Genomic DNA, 17,315 nt, shown 5'->3' with positions numbered 1-17,315 from the left:
GTGCACTCACAAGTTTTAGCACTCTCATATGCAAGTCTATTTATAAGTGCAAAACCACACAAGAGAGCAATATGGTATCATGTGAGTTTTAGCACCCAGAATTAAATGAATATTCTTAAGTATTAAACCATGTGAGAGAGAAATGAGGTATCATGTGTGATTAGGCACAGAGAACTAAATGGTTCTTCAGAAGTACAAAACCACATGTGAGAGGATAAGTTGTTCACCCGTGATCTATCACATTTAGTTTTTGTGAAACTTCCTCAATGTTAAATGACATGTGATTATACCAATCACTCATAAGAAAATGCCTCAATGGATAGAATCTCTATTCCAACAGTCTCTCAACTTCTAAAAACAATATAAGTGATTCATTTTGACCTAGAACAAGAACAAAATGATCCTTACGCAAATAAATTATCATTTGTGCATTTAAAAGATCTTTCAAATTGTGATTTTACTCATTGCATTCATTCATTATTCTTGAAAAGAATTGTGAAAAGCTCTTAAAAGTTTATAAACTTTTATTTATATTCTCATATATTTTTTAAGAGAGTTTTCTATAAAAAGTTTTTATTATCTTCTCTGTAATCTTGAAAAGGAATTTTTAAGTGTTGTGATAATTTGCTGGATTATAGAAAGGTGTGGTAAGTGAATCAAGACAACCTTAATCATGAGATTTATACTGTGGTGGCAAGCAACCATTGAAGCTTTTTTGTTTTTAGTTGAAAATCTCAAGTGTGATCTTGAGGACTAGATGTTGGCCAAGTTTATGGCTAACCAGTATAAATCTTGAGTGTGTGATCTTCTTCCTTTACTCTTTAGTTCTTTACTCTTTTTCAATTTTTTAAAAGTTTTAAGTGTCATCTAATTCATCCTCTCTTGGGTGGTAGCCTATCCTAACATTTAGTATAAGAGCTTGGACTTTTAATAAAAGGCTTAACAATCTTAGAGGATCCTATGTCTAGTTTTAGTGATAGTGTTCTCCCTAAAGGTGCTGAAATTAATAGGCCTCTAGGATTCAATGGTAAAAACTATACTTTCTAAAAAAGTAAGATAAGATTATTCTTTGAGGCCTTAAACCTTGATTTATGGGAGATTGTTGAGATTAGTCCTTATAGTCCATATAAAATTGTAGAAGGACAACTCATAAGAAAAGAAAGGAGTAAATTTACAAAAAAGGAAGAAAAACTAGTGCTGCTCAACTTCAAGGAAAAATTAATTATTGCAAGTGCCTTGAGTCAACAAGAATATTTCAAAATAAGCAATCTAAAAATTGCAGAAGAGATGTGAGATGCTCTAAAGATTACTCATGAAGGAACTGAAGGAGTCAAGGAGAATAAAATAAGCACTTTGACTTAGCAATATGAGTTGTTCAAGATAAAGCCTAGACAAAACATCAAGGATATGCAAGTCAGATCTGTAACATCCTCAATTTTAAATCAAGTTAATTAAGATCAAATAGTCTAATTAAGTGTATTAATGAGATGTGTGGCCAGAAGAGCTTAATTTGGTGTAATTGTTGTAATTTCATCCCTAAAAGTAGGTGCAGATTGATGGCGAGCCACCCAGGTAAAGAAAGAGGAAGAAAAAAAAATAAAGATTTGCTCTTTGTGCGATATGTCAAGGCACGTGGTTAGTTCGCCGCAGTGCACAGAGGCAGATTTGAATCCAATAGACTCCTCTGTGCCATGCGTCGCAGTAGAGGGAAGCATGCGGCACGGTGCACAGCCAAAATTCTAACCTATCAGTTTCATATTTACATGAGAAAAATAGAGAAAAATGAAGGGAACAAAGGAGTTGAGCTAGGGTTTGAAGAAACTAACTTATAAGAGTAATTTGGAGCTTATAAACACCAAAGGTAAGCTTCTTTACTTAAATCCTTCTCTCTTTTTCCATTTTCTTGATGGTAGAAGTTAGGGTTTGATTGATAATGGTGATTTTTGGTCCATAGAAGCTGTGGGTCTGAATTCATTGACTTAAAAATAGTTAATAGGAGTAGATTGAGCTAAGTAAACTTGGTATTTATGGTTTTATGATAATTAGTAGTTAAAGGACATTAAATGTTTGAAATTCTTATAAATATGGTGGTTGGAAACAATATGGTTTCATTAATGACCATTTAAGAGTTCAATGTTATTTATGAGGATTAAAGGAAGCTAAGAAGCCTTACGAGTACTTTTATATGAGTCAAGAATAAATCTTGAGTATTAAAGAATGATGAAGTGTTCATGAAAAATAGCTCAAATATAGATATTGATGTTTTGCATGGTAAATACTTATAGAATAACTATCATTGACGCCGTGCAAGCTTCTTGAAAGCTTTGGGAGTGAGTAATTGAGGGGTGAAACCTTTGATCTTTCAAAAGCTAAGGTAACTGAAGAAATTCTATTTTATGTTTTTGTGTGTTTATTAGTTTATGGATTTATGATTGATCATTCAAATGTGTAAATTAAAATGAAATGCAAGTATGGCTTGATTTGTTAGAAAAATCACTAGATCAAATTTGTGAGTTTTATGCCTTGTGATATAAAATTTCTTTAAGAACAATATCGATGGATTTTCGTACTATGTTTATTTAGAGCTTAACAACTTTGTAAATTGGGAAGTAACATGAATCTTTGTTTATATGAAGTTTAATGATGTTTAAAACAGTAGAGTTCAATAATTTTAAAAGTGTGAAGTACAATGATTGTGAAATTGGAGTTTAAAGACTTATTTGGTTTAAAGCTCCATGAAAATGAATTTAAGAAGTCCAATGATTTGTATAAAGATGAAGTTCAATGAAATTGAAAATGTGAAGTTCTATGAAAGGTATAAAGTGTGAATTATGGTATGAATATGCATTATATGATCTGAGAGGTGGGAGTTCACCTAAGAAGAGGAGTAGATGACAAAATCCATATGGTAAGGCCCATCTATTAGATGGTTTGCTAAATTGATTATATCTATATTATCCCACTTATTGAGTAAGGGATTGTTCCACTGGTTCAATGAGGGACTCAAACCTAGCTAGCTATCCACTGGTTTAATGAGGAGGCTACTCTAGGGTGTATGACACCCCATAGTGTGAGAATTGGGGAAAACCCTATTCCATAAGTGAGTTGGGTGCACCTTGACTAGGTAATCCCTTTACAAGTATTTAGGCTAGCAAAGTTGTGGAATATAGATTATTCTATTGAGTTATAGCCTATAGTTTCATGTCAGAGGAATAAGGAGGATATAAGGGAGGAGTGATCATGTATATAGTGAGTAAGGACATTTGGTTGTCTATATTATGTCCCTAATAATGATATCACAAGTTGAATCTTAATTTCTTCCAATGTGATTGTTAATGAATTGTCTGACTAACTCTCTTTGTATGAAAAGTACTAAAAAGCATTGTTTCTTAACTAAATGCTATTATGTGAATGTGTAAATATCTATTCTCAAATATTTTACATGGTTTAAAGTATTGATATTATTTGCCATTTGTATTTTAAACTGATTAACATGAAATAGTATGGGTTAGTCAAACCTTAGTTACTGAGTGGTTGTACTCACCCCACTATCTTCATTATTACAGAGAATAGCTCAAGAGGTATGGACAAAGGAAACACCAAGGCTTAAGACCACATTTCATTTGTAGTAGGCCTCTTTATTTTAAGTAATTATATGTGTATGACAATTTTAATTACCAATTAGGAATTCTCATTTTTTCCTTACTTTTGTTATGTGAATTGTAAATTATAAGTGTATTTTGAGCCCTAGGGAGTGAGTTGATGAATATGTGTTATTGTGATATGACCAAAATACTAATGTAAGTAAGAATAGAGTATATTATAAGAATTTGGAGAACTTGATGAAACTTGTGGTAAACTCCCCCTTGTATGTTTTTGAGTTTAAGAGATTGAGCAGTGAAATTTTGATCTGTGAGTATTTCATGTGATATGGTGTATTGCATGAGTTAGTCTTAATGATTTGTATATGGTCAAATTGGTATCGGTGGCTATTGGCCTTTGGTATTCAGATTGGAAACTTGATTTTGTGCAAATTGTTGTAAAAGTGTAAGTTTTGAAAAGTTTATTCAATTTTTATTTTAGAAATAATCTAAGTTTGAGATCAATGCCATTAGTTAGAGCTCCAAAAGAGCTTTTTATAGACATCTAGTTCACGTCATTCGGATGTCGAATAGAGATTTGGAGCGCGTCGAAAGTTGCCCCTAATGCATGTCATAGAGGTGAACATGCCGTGGCGCATGTTCAATGAGCCGCAGCACACACCTCAAATTTTTTTAGAAATTCTCTTGTTTTAAATTCTTAAATAAATGCACTCACATATGTAATGATCCCATGCTTCCACATATTTGTGAACTCTAATTTGTCTAATTACAAGACTTTAAAAATGATTTTAGTTTTATAAACTTGGGGTCCCTATTTTGCTAATAATCCCATTCCCCAACTACTTGGGATTTGGTGTTAATTATGGGATTAGAAGGAGGAGGATATTACAAGATGTACACATATGAAGAACGATCTAGTAGCACTTGGAAAGACATATATTTAGAAGGAGCAAGTTAGAAAAATTAGAGAGGTCTCCCAGTTATATGGCAACCCAAAATTACTATCATGGAAGAAGAAAAAAGTGATTCGATGAGATCTATGGTAGCTCTATTTAGAAGTCTTGCTAAGCATGAAGGAAGACTATCCATGCTGAAGGAAGATGTTGATAAGAAAAGGAAGTCACTAGCTTTAAAAGTGACAAAGGGAGAATCTAAGTTTGAAGTAAGTGACAGTGATGACTCTGATGAAGAAATGGCTATGTTTGTCAAGAAATTTAGCAAATTCTTTAGGAAGAAAAAGTTTAGGAAGAAATTCTCAAAAAAAAAAAGAAAAAGAGATAATTTGCTATAAATTCAAGTCTGGACATATTAAATTTAACTGTCCTTTGAAGCAAGAGAGCAAAAGCTACAAGTATGACTAGAAGAAATTCAAAGCTTATCTCTCCTCAATCTAGGGTGATAGTGATGAGGAGTCCACAAAAGAAGAAGAAGAAGTAAATTTGTGCCTAATGGCCAAAAGCCATTCTGATGAGGAAAACAATTCAGACTCAGACTCTAAATTTGATTTTACATTTGGAGAGCTAAAAATTGCTTTTAAAGAACTGCAAAATGAGTCTTTTCTTCTTATGAAAAATCTTTTACAAGTTAAAAAGAAACTTGCTAGTGCTGAAAAAGAAAACTTATTTCTCAAATCTAAAAATGATGCTTTGAAAAAGAATATTACTATTTTGGAAAAGAAACCTCATGTACTAATTGCTCTCTTCATATTTCTAAAAAGCAAGATCTGAAAAATACACTTTCAAATTTTGTTAAGGGTAGAGATAATTTAAACAAAATGTTGAGTCAACAAAGAATTATTTTTGATAAAGCTAGGATGGACTATAAACCTAATAAGAAGTAAAAATATTATAAGAACATCTTTGTTCCTACCATTATGACTAAGTCACCTAAATTCATTTGTTTCTACTATAACAAGAAAGGGCACATGACTAAGTCATGTATCCATAGGAAGCAAGGGTTGAGTAAAAATATGAAGTGGGTTCCAAAGGGATCTACTAATCCACTAGGACCTAAACAGATTTAGGTACATAAGAAAACATGACATTTTTGCAGGTGTTAAGAAGAGTCACAAATGAAAAGTGGCATCTAGATAATGGCTGCTCCAAGCACATGACTAGTGATAGCTCCATGTTCTTATGTATAGTAGAAACCAAAGATAGTAGAACTATTAACTTTAGAAACAATGAAAAGGGAAGAATTTTTGGTATAAGTAAGGTTAGTAAGAATGCATTCAAATCTCCTTGTATTGATAATATTTATTTAGTTGATAGTTTATGACATAACCTCTTAAGAATAAGTCAATTATGTAAAAAGGGTTATGAGGTTATTTTTAATACTATGTGTTGCATTGTGAGAGATGAATAAACAAGAAAAACCATCCTAAAAGGAAACAGAGTTCAAAATGTATATTTAATAAATCTTTATAATGATGACTCATTAAACACAAAATATCTCATCTCTGTGAATGATGAGACCTGGTTGTGGCACAAAAGATTAGCCCATATCAATATAAAGTAATTGGACAAGCTTGTAAAGAAGAAACTTGTCATTAGACTGTCAAAAATAAAATTCAAAGCTAACAAGCTATGTGATGTTTGTATGGAACGCAAACAAACCAAGACTACATTTCAAAGCAAAAATGTAGTATCCATATCAAGGCCTCTGAAATTGCTGCATATGGATCTAATCGGTCCTTTAAGGGTAAAAAGTTTAGGGGTAATCTCAATACTTTTTATTTAGTTGATAATTATTCTAGGTTCATATGGACTATCTTCATGTCTCACAAAGATTAAACCTTTGAATATTTTATGGCATTTGTAGCCAAAGTACAAAATGAATAAGGTTTGAAAATTGTAAAGATAAGAAGTGACTATGGTGAAGAATTTGAAAATTTCAACTTCATTGAGTTTTGTGAAGAACAAGGAATTAGTCATGAATTCTCAACTCCCAAAACACATTAACAAAATGGAATCGCAGAGGGAAAGAATAGAAACCTAGAAGAAATGGCAAAGACCATGCTAAATGAGAAGAAACTTCATAAATATTTCTAGGCCGATGCCATGAGTACAACATGCTACATAACCAATAGAGCATATATCTGACCTATTCTAAACAAAACTCCTTATGAGCTTTACAAGGGAAGAAAGCCTAACATCTTTCATCTGCATGTATTTAGTTGTAAGTGTTTTATACTCAACAATAAGCAACCTCTAGGATTTGAGGATCCATCAATACCAATTCATGTCTACAAATTGAAGAAAGCATTGTATGGATTGAAGCAAGCACCAAGAGCTTGGTATGATAGGTTAAGTACTTTTCTATTAAATAATAACTTCAAAAGAGGAATGGTGGATAAAATACTATTTTATCAAACTGAACGTAATGATATCCTTGTAGTTCAAATTTATATTAATGATATTATTTTTAAAGTTACTAATGAGGTTCATTATGAGAAAATTGCTAATATTATGCAAGGAGAATTCAAGATGTCTATGATGAGCGAGCTGAACTTCTTTCTCAAATTGAAAATCAAGCAAATGAGGGATGGGATTTTCATAAGCAAAACCAATTATACTCAATAATTGCTAAAGAAGTTTGGATCTAAAAATTCAAATCCAAGCAACATGCCTATGAGTGCATTAATTGTAACATCCAAGAAAAATTTAACCTTGATTTATTAACCTAATGAAAGTAATTAGTAGTTCATGAGGTGTGTGGCTAGAGGAGCTTAACTTAGTGTATTTGTGGTGATCTCAACCCTAAAAGTAGGTTCAGATCGATAGCAAGCCACCTAGGCAAGAAAAGAGGAAGAAAAAGTAAATAATTATACCCTGTGCCACACGCTGCGGCGCGTGGTTAGCCCGCCATGGTGCACATAGGAAAATTTGAAAGTAACGGGCTCCTCTATGCCATGCACAGCAGCGGAGGGCAGCATGTGCTGCAACACATGGGCAAAATTTTTAATAAATCAAATCATGTTGTGCGAGAAAATAAAAGAGAGAAGAGGAAGAAAATGAAGAGAACGTTGGAGTTTTGCTAGGGCACACTCATTGGCTCCTATTGTTGAAATTTTAAAGCTCCTAAACACCTAATTTAGGTAATCTAAGCCTCATTCTTCCTTTCTCTCCCTTATTTATGATGATTTACAGTAGGGTTTGACTTGAAAGATGGATTTTCAATCCATAGAACTATGGGTCCAATTCTATTAGTTAGAATGAGTATAATGGGAGTTATTTAATGTATTAGAGCACCACAATGATGATTTTGAAAGTGGTTGGTCCATGGGAGCATTTAATATCCAAAAATTTACATAAATGTGGTAGTTGGGAGAGGTTTATGTACATTAATGAAGGTTTGAGGTATTATTAGTGGTAATGTGCATTAATAGAATCTAATGAGCCTATTAAGTATGAATGTGTAGTGACTATGAGTTGATAAAACAGAGTGTGTGGAGTTATGTGTTGATAAATTTTCAAGAGTTAGACAATGATGATATTCTTGTGATATGAATATAATGAGGTTTGTTTTTGGCACCATTCAAGCTTGGGAGAAGCTTAGGAAGTTGGTATAGTGAGGGATAAACCTTTGACCTCTCAAAGGTTTAAGGTAACCGGGAGAAACTTAATCTCTATAGTTGAATGTTAATTGTATTTGTGAGATGTGAATTATGATTTAAATTAATGATACATATTGGCAAAGTGTTTGATTTGTAAAATGGTTTTTGGAAAGAAAACCTTGATTATGCCACCCTTAGTGTTTTATGAAATTGATTGTGATTTATTACTACGAGTGGAAAATTGTGATGTGTTATGTTTTGAGCTTGTAGAGTATTTGAGTTATGTGAGTTCATGTACTATGAATTAATTATTTAAATGAATTTTATGTGAGAAATGTGCATAGCATGATCATTAGCGGGAGTTCGCTTAGGAAGAGGAGTAGATTGATTTAAATCCATATGGTGTTCATAGTGACCATTGAAATCGAGAACTAGCTTTGGTATCGACCATTGGAATCGGGAGGTAGCCCTTATCTTATGGTTGATTCAAGATTGTCTTACTTGTTCTATAAGGAACTTTAACCTAACTAGTCTCTACCAGTTTATAAGGAGGCTAAAATAGGGGTATGACACCCCTGGGTTGTTAGTATTAAGGAAAACCATATTACATAAGTGAGTGAGTTAATCCTAGCCCGGTAGCTCCTCACAAGTGGAAGGCTGGGTTAGTCCATGAAGGACATAGCCACGTGATAGCCATTAATTTTGTGTCAAAGGTAACAGGAGGATATAAGGTTGGCATATGATCATGCATATAAGTCTGGCCACATGGTTGTTAGTTTTGTGGTCCAGCATGTGTTGAGGGTGTATGGTTGTTATTTTTGTGACCCTATATTATGTTTTACAAAATAATATGATAAAGTATTTTGTGGCAAGCCTAGTCACATGATTTTTAGTTTTGTAAACCGTGGCCGAGTGTTTATTGAGTTATCTATGCTTATTTGTCTAATTGCATCTATTAACAATTGATATATGATTGTATGGGTTAAGTGAAACTTGGTTACTGAGTGGTTGTACTCACCCCTCAATTCTCAATATTTTCAGGACCTAACTCATTGGATCCGAGTTAGGAAAACATACAAAGGCCTAGGATTGTGGAATAATCCTCTATATACCTCTCTTTTGTTACTTCTATGTGTATTTGTTAATATAATTGCCAACTAGGATCATTTGACATAATTTATGTACTACTTGTATGATTATGTGTATAACTAGTATATTTTGTACTCTGGGTTAGTAAGTATTTAGTTGTAAACCCATGAATAGGGCCAAAATACTTATGCAAGTAAAAACATATGTATTTTGAGAGATTTGAAATGAAATTGATGCTTTTGTGTCACATTTCCTCCCCCTAAATGTTTTGTGAAAATCAGGGTTAAGTAGTGATTTTGTGACATAAGTGTTTTTAATTGTATGTGGTGCATTGCACAGGTCCGTTAGAGTCTATTGAGTGTGGTCAGATGATTGATATCAGTTATTGACACGTGTGGTTGATTTAGGACACCCTATTTGTGAAATTTTATGAAAAGTGGTCAATATGGTTTTTGGTGTTTAAATTTTTACAGAAAATGAGTTTGAGTATGCAACTAGTGTCATTAGCTTGAGCTAGGAGAAAGCTCCTACAGATACTAAAACCACCTTAATTGGATGTCGGACGGAGATTTGGAATGCATCAAAATTTCACTCCCCATACTATCAAATGACAGCACTGATGCTGTCAAATTTGTGCAATGCACCACAGCGCATGGCACAGAGAAGACAATCCGTGGTGCACATGTCATAAGCCATGATGTATGGCATAGAGAAGACAAGCCATGGTGTACATGCCGTAAGCCGCAGCGCACATGACATATTCTACATAAAATCTATTTTTGAGTTTTAAAACTCATTATTTTGGGTCCTAATTGATTTTCAAGCTTCTGCTTTACTTTCAAGACTCTAATATAAACTTATTAAATAATGTTTGAGATTTGAAATATTGAAATTGAGATTTTTTTTTGAAAGAATCTAATAATTTCCTTTATAAGACCTTAAATTTGGCAATCTTTTGAGAATTAGACCCTAATTTGCCATAATTTGAAGTTATACGTGGTTTAGTAAGAGAGACTTTACAGTTTAGTCTTTTAGACCTTGTATCAATCAAAATGGATAAGGACGAAAAAGGAAAAAAAGGAACATTAATCAAAATTCAGGAAAATGATTGGATCACTACTTTACTTGAATGCCAACAAACCTGATATCATGTTTAGTGTTGTTTGCATGTAAGATTTTAAGCTAATCCAAGAGAATCACATCTAAAGGCTATGAAAGGAATCTTCACATATTTGAATGGAACTACATAGCTAGGAATTTAGTTTTCAAAAAGAGGAAAGCCTAAATTAATTACTTACTCAGATGTTTATAATAGAGGATATAAAATAGATATAAAGAGCACTAGTAGAACTTGTGACTTCTTTGGTGGCTAATTAATATCATGGTTAATAAAATGGTGTGTCCTTATCATCACATGAAGTTGAGTACTTGACAGCTGGAAGTTGTTGTGCACAGATTTTATGGTTAAAACAGCAATTGAAAGATTTGGGAGTTCATCTCAAGGAATCCTAATCAAATGTGATAACACCAGTACTATCAATTTAGCCAAGAATCCTATCCAACACTCAAGAACCAAACATATTAACATTAGACATCATTTCTTAACAGATCATGTGCAAAAGAAAGACATCATATTGGAATTTATGCCTACCACTGAGCAACTAACAGATATTTTTGCACTAAAGCTCTAGCTAAAGAGCAATTCACATTCATTAAAAAGGAATTGGGAATGATAAATCCCAATGAATTGTGAGTTTCTTAAAATTAAATAAATTACATTTTGAATCTTTTACTAACTTAAGCTTCAAAGTTGTCTTAAGATTTTACAGGAATAAATCTATGAATCCGGATATCATTGGAATAAATCAAGGCAAATCTTAAAGAAAGAAGTTAGAAGATTAGGTATGATATGTTTAAAAGATTGATTACTACTATTAAAAAATGTTTCTTGTGAGTTTAATTGTCATATCTTGTGTGAATTTGCTTGATTCTGTGTTTCTCTTTATATAACTGCATATTCACGCATGAAACAAATACGCTCACTCACCTGAAATAGCACTTAAAATGTTTTCACTTCTAATTTGTGCTAAATTATGCATAAAGCCATTAGTCTTACTTGTTTGAAATAACATTTAGTGAATCTTTCTTCCTAAGATGTGTTAAATCACACATGATAGAGGAAGGCTTACTTGCGTGAAATATCTCCCCGAGAGCATGATAGTCTTTAGTGGTCATTTCATACGTGAAACCAATTTGTGACCCCACATGATTTTACCTTTATCAATTATGCATTGGTTGAATATTATACTTACTGCCAAATCACGTGTGAAACCTATCTATCACAAATGAGATTTAGCACTTAGTCAGCTAAAAGTGTTAAATCATGTGTGAAATTGATTTTGTCTCATGCCTGATCCTGCATTATCTATATATATCTGCCTCGTCTGCCTTCATTTTCACGTGTGAACCAAAGTTCCTTTTTCTAGCCGTTACTCAATCTTTTCTTCTTAACTTCATTCATAATTCTTCTCTGGCCATTTTGGCACTAAAATTACTTTGCCCATCATTTCTAATCTGCTTCTTGCATCTCACTTCACTCTAATCTCATCTCTTTCCTCAACCTAAATTCATCTATTCTCTAAAATTATTTGTGATGGCAAGAACAAAGGAGACTGAAAAGAAAACTAGTGAAGAGGTTATGAAGAAGAGAAAATTCATAGAAGCTCTGATCGAAGAAGATAGTAAATCACCTTCTCGATCATCCAAGAGGCTTAGAACTCTAAGAAAATCTAAGGAGCCTACTTCTACATTAGAGCCTATTACAACTGATCAATAAGAAGAAACTCTAATCCGAATTGGCAAGACTTGTCCAATAATGGTAGCAACGTGCCTCCAAGTGAAGTTTCAGAGGCAAGTATTAGAAAAGGAAAGCTTCTGAGCTCCAAGTATCAATCTAGACTCAATTAGTATTTCTCTTTTACTGTGGTATTCACAAGTCATTACGCTAAAAATGATTCTTTTATCAAAGCCTATAAATTTGATATAGATGAGTATTTGAGTGACTTATAAAGGCTTGTTTTAGCTTAATCTCTTATACTCAGCTGAAATAGTGAAGGCCTTCTATGCTAGCTTTAGATAGGACAAATACAATAAGACTTACAAGGCCAATGTCCGAGGGTGTCCTGTATACTTCACTCCAAGGAGCTTAAGACATATACTTGGTCTTAAAGCAAGGGATTTGGAGCTTTAAGAGTTTGATCATGCTATCAAAAGGAATGTTCCTAGACAGCATATAAATGAACAAAGATACAAAGCAATCATAATGACAGAATATATGACTAAGGAAGCCTTGAAGCTTGGTTTCATCTTCAAACTAACTTCATTCCCATTCAAGATACTAGCATGCATTGTGGCAAGTTTCTTCCTTAATAAAAGGACTGCCTTTAACACTTGCATTGGGTTTAAGACTTAGTTCCTCACCAAATTGATTAAGAAATAAAAGATCAATATATGTTACTACATATTAACTAAGATGTTGTATGTTTCTAAAGTTGACACCAAGAGGAAGAAGGAACAGAGAAAGACTGAAATCTTTATTTTGCATCAGTAGTATCTACTATTTTAAAAATATTTTGAGTCAAATACACTGAGGGAGTAGTGCTAGAGGTAAAAGAATTTAAGGATACCGCCCTCTACAAAATGAAGTTCAAGCTAGAAGGGAACAACTTTGTTTCAAAGAAGGAAGAAGAGCTTGCTAATCCTATTACAGTAAGAAAGAAAAAGAAGTTACGCAAGAAAGTTGCTGCTGGAACATCAGAGGCTACTAGAGCTTCTTCATCTTAGCCCCCTCTTTAGATGCCCACTCTACCTGACATGTCAAATTCTTTCCTGTATAAAATCCTTAATGGAATTGAAGGAAAGCTTGACCAAGTAATGATGCATCTCAAAAACAACATCAAGGGGCTTGGTGACATGATGCTATACTTAAATAGGAAGCTGGATAGAATCATGGATCACCTTAGAATCTCATAGACACAAGGAGGAACTGACAAACGAGAAGATAAGGCTGGTCCTTCAAGGTTAAAGAAGGTTCGATGCACACAATAGATTCATACTCAACCTCCAAAACACACTCTGATCCACCTCACTCTCCATTCCAAATGCCCTCACCAGTTGACCCTTCCTCTCAAGAGAACGAAAATCTTCTTTCTCAAAGAGATCAAGGATCATCAATCCACCTTCACGAGAACACCAACCCCTAGACTCCCAGTCTGAATATTAAAGCCATCATGACACTCCTAAGCCTATTTATCCTTTTGATGGCATGCTACTCCCTCATATTCCCTCTCCATTAAAATCCTCAAACACAGCCAAAATTGTAAAAACTCCTTCATTTAAGGAGCCTTTTGAAGATATTAATGATATAAGTCTTACTAAACTTGTTGGTAAGCTCACTCAAAATTTTAGAGAGCCTACCATACCCTTATCCATGCCAATGCCTATGACCTCTCCTACCATCTCCTTTACTCAATCAGTAACAAAAACTTTTCAAATGAAGAAATCTATCCCTAAACATAAACAAACCAAACCTTTCTTTTGCTAAAATGTTAAGGAACCCATCATTAAAAAACCTAAGGATCAAGGATCTGAAGATCAGCCTCAGTACCATCAAGCTTCTATACCTCTAAAAGGACAAGTTAAAGATGCTAATCCATAATCATCTCCATCCTCTCCTCAAGCTATTGATGGCTCAACTAAAGCATTGGATCCCTTTTCACCTATGGATCTAAATGATTCTTCCACTTAGGCTATTGTTCTGTCAACTTCTGCCTTCAATCTAAATTCTCTATCTGAGAGAAATCTTAGAAGCCTATCTTAGATATCAAGTTTCCTCTCTCTTGGGTAGGCCTACATCTTTTGGATGACATTAAAGAGGAAGAAGACATGTGTCGAGAGATAGGCTAGGCCTAAGAGGGAGTTGTGTATAAATTTAAGGCTTAGGAAGAAATTTGTTTTCTTTGATGATATGATTGTAATATTTTCTATTATCAATGAAATTTCATGTTTGTCATTCATATGTTCAATCTCTTTACTTCAAGATGCATAATTCTATACTATTATCTTTCAATTCTCCCATATCAATTAAAGGGGGAGTTTTATATTAAATAGAACTAAGAACCTTGATCTTAAGGTTTTGTTATCATCAAAAAGGGGGAGATTGTTGGATCATGTGTTTTGATGATTACAAAATCAATAGAAGAGGTATTTATTATATGTACAGAAATAAAGAATCATAGATGAAGACAAAACCTCAAGAACATGAAGAATCAAGAGAAGATGAAGAAGTTTAGGATAAGTAATTTAAATTCTCTTAGATTCAATGTGAAAACTTAGAGAGCTTAATCATTTCCTTAATCACAAAATGAATGCATCATATGCCTCTTTTATATGCATTAAGACTCATCTAAGTATGTTAAAGCTTATAAACAGTGTCCTTCTTGCGTATAGTTTTTCATAGAAAAGGTTTGCATAGTAAAGAGGTAGAATCACACATGATTTTGCAAGTCACTCATGATTTTTTACATGTTAGGCACACTGACAGCTAAATCATGTGAGTATGAAAAAGTGCTTCACATGTGATTAAGCACTTGTGTTGTTTGTTGCCTTAAGCTTTGTCTCTACATACAAAATCATACATGAAAGGCTTCATTGTCCATGCAAGTTTTAGCACATGTGCTTCATTATATTGTGACAAAGTGCAAAATCACGAGTGAGATTGAAGGTAGCCATGCATGATTTGTCTCTTGTTGAGCAATCACAATTTTCTTTATTAAGTCTTAAATCTTCTCAAGTCAAGCTAAAATTGTTCACATATATAATCATTGATTCATAAATCCATGTCTCTTGATTATGTAAAATCTTGCTTGAGTGATGCTTTGTCCATGCCTAAATATGCATCAAATAAAGTTATGCATTAGTGCTTGCAATTTTACATGTGATATCATTCTAGTTCCATGTAAATTGTGATCACATTGAATGGCTTTAGCATTCTGCCAGCCATTTCACGCATGAGAGAGTAGAGGTTCCATGCATGATTTGTCACACAAAATTGATGATAGTTCATTATGTGCAAAACCACATGTGAGAGCAAATGGTGCACTCACAAGTTTAGCACTCTAATATGTTAGTGCATTCATAAGTGCAAAACTACATGAGAGAGCAATATGGTACCATACGAGTTTTAGCACCCAGAACTAAATGAATATTTTTAAGTGCTAAACCACACAAGAGAGCAATGAGGTACCACGCGTGATTAAGCACATAGAACTGAATGGTTATTTAAAAGTGAAAAATCACACATGAGAAGACAAGGTATTCACCTATGATCTGTCACATTCAATTTTTGTGAAACTTTCTCGGTGCAAAATTATGCATGATTATACCAGTCACTTATAAGAAAATGCACCAATGAATAGAATCACTATTCTAACGATCTGTTAACTTCCAAAAATAATATAAATGATTCATTTTGAACGAGAAAAAGAACAAAATGATCCTTAAGCGAACAAATTATCATTTTTGCATTTAAAAGAGCTTTCAAATCATGATTTTACTCATTGCATTCATTCATTATTCTTAAAAAGAATTATGAAAATCTCTCAAAAGTTTATAAGCTTTCATTTATATTCACATATACTCTTTAAGAGATTTTTTTGTAAAAAGTTTTTATTATCTTCTTTGTAATCTTGAAAAGGAATTTTCAAGTATTGTAACAATTTGCTGGATTGTAGCAAGATGTGTTAAATGAATCAAGATAAAGTTAGTCTTGAGAATTATACTGTGGTGCCAAGCACCTATTAAAGTTTGTGTTTTTAGTTGAAAATCTCAAATGTGATCTTGAGGATTGGACATAGGCCAAGTTTGTGGCTGAACCAATATAAATCTCGAGTATGTCATCTTCTTCCTTCACTTTTTAGTTCTTAACTCTTTTTCAAGTTTTCAATAGTTTTAAGTGTCACCCAATTCAACCTCCCTCTTGGGTGCTAGCCTATCCTAACATAAAGAAAATCTTAAAATTTATCAAATCTATCTAAAAATTTTAGAATTTCTCAACTTTGTTCCTATTAAATACATATTTTAACAATATATTTTCTCTCTCCAACATTCAATGAAAGGAAAATGGAAAAAATTTGTAATGAGAGTTTAATGAGGTGACTTATAAATATAATAAAAAAATCTTATCTCTGTACCTTATAAATAGGACTAGAGGGAGTAAATAAATTTTAAGGTAACGCTTAGATGGATAGATTTAAATTTAAATTTTATATTTAAATTACATTTAAGATCTTTCATTTAAAGTTTATGTATTTAAAATATTTTTATGTATTTAAAATTTAAAATATTGAGAGTGACAAGCTTACCTCTATCTTTTAATTAGTAAGACACGAGCATGAGAGATAAGAGGAGAGACAAGACTAATAGAAATATCAATAGTGAAAACATAAAGAAAACAAGAGGATCAGAGTAGTTGAAATTTCAAATAACTAAAGTCCAAAGTGAATTTGAAATTACAAAGAAGTATAATAAAATATGGATTTGGCATATACTTTTGCGTATATAAATGGGGGATTTGATTCAAATACAAATCACTATGCATCCAAACATATATAGCTTTAAAAACTTTGTGAATAATTTAGTATTTTATTGCTAAATAATTTTTTTGGCTAAAGCACAGCTAATTTTCATCAATGAAAAAAACAATCTGGTGTTTAAACCCTATCCATGGTTCACGTCAACAACAATAGTAATATCATATATGTGGTTGAAAGTTCATTCAAATGTGCATAACATGTGATGACATCGATCGATGTTGAAGTGGTTGGAGTGAGCTAGTTGGCATACTCAATCATGTGTATATTTTAAAAATATTAATTAAAGTAATAAAATAATTTATCATCGAAATCAGAAATTAATGACTAGTCAAAAGGTTATAATATTTTAAGCACAACTATGCATATTTTTAAACTTACAAGGGCTAACACTAATAAGTAGGTTCGTCCAAACATTAT

The sequence above is a fragment of the Prosopis cineraria genome, unplaced genomic scaffold (genome assembly GCF_029017545.1).
Source record: "Prosopis cineraria cultivar Desert tree isolate PC_DT_omini unplaced genomic scaffold, ASM2901754v1 PC13, whole genome shotgun sequence".
Taxonomy (NCBI): Eukaryota; Viridiplantae; Streptophyta; class Magnoliopsida; order Fabales; family Fabaceae; genus Prosopis; species Prosopis cineraria.
Note: the sequence above shows the minus strand (reverse complement) of the source record.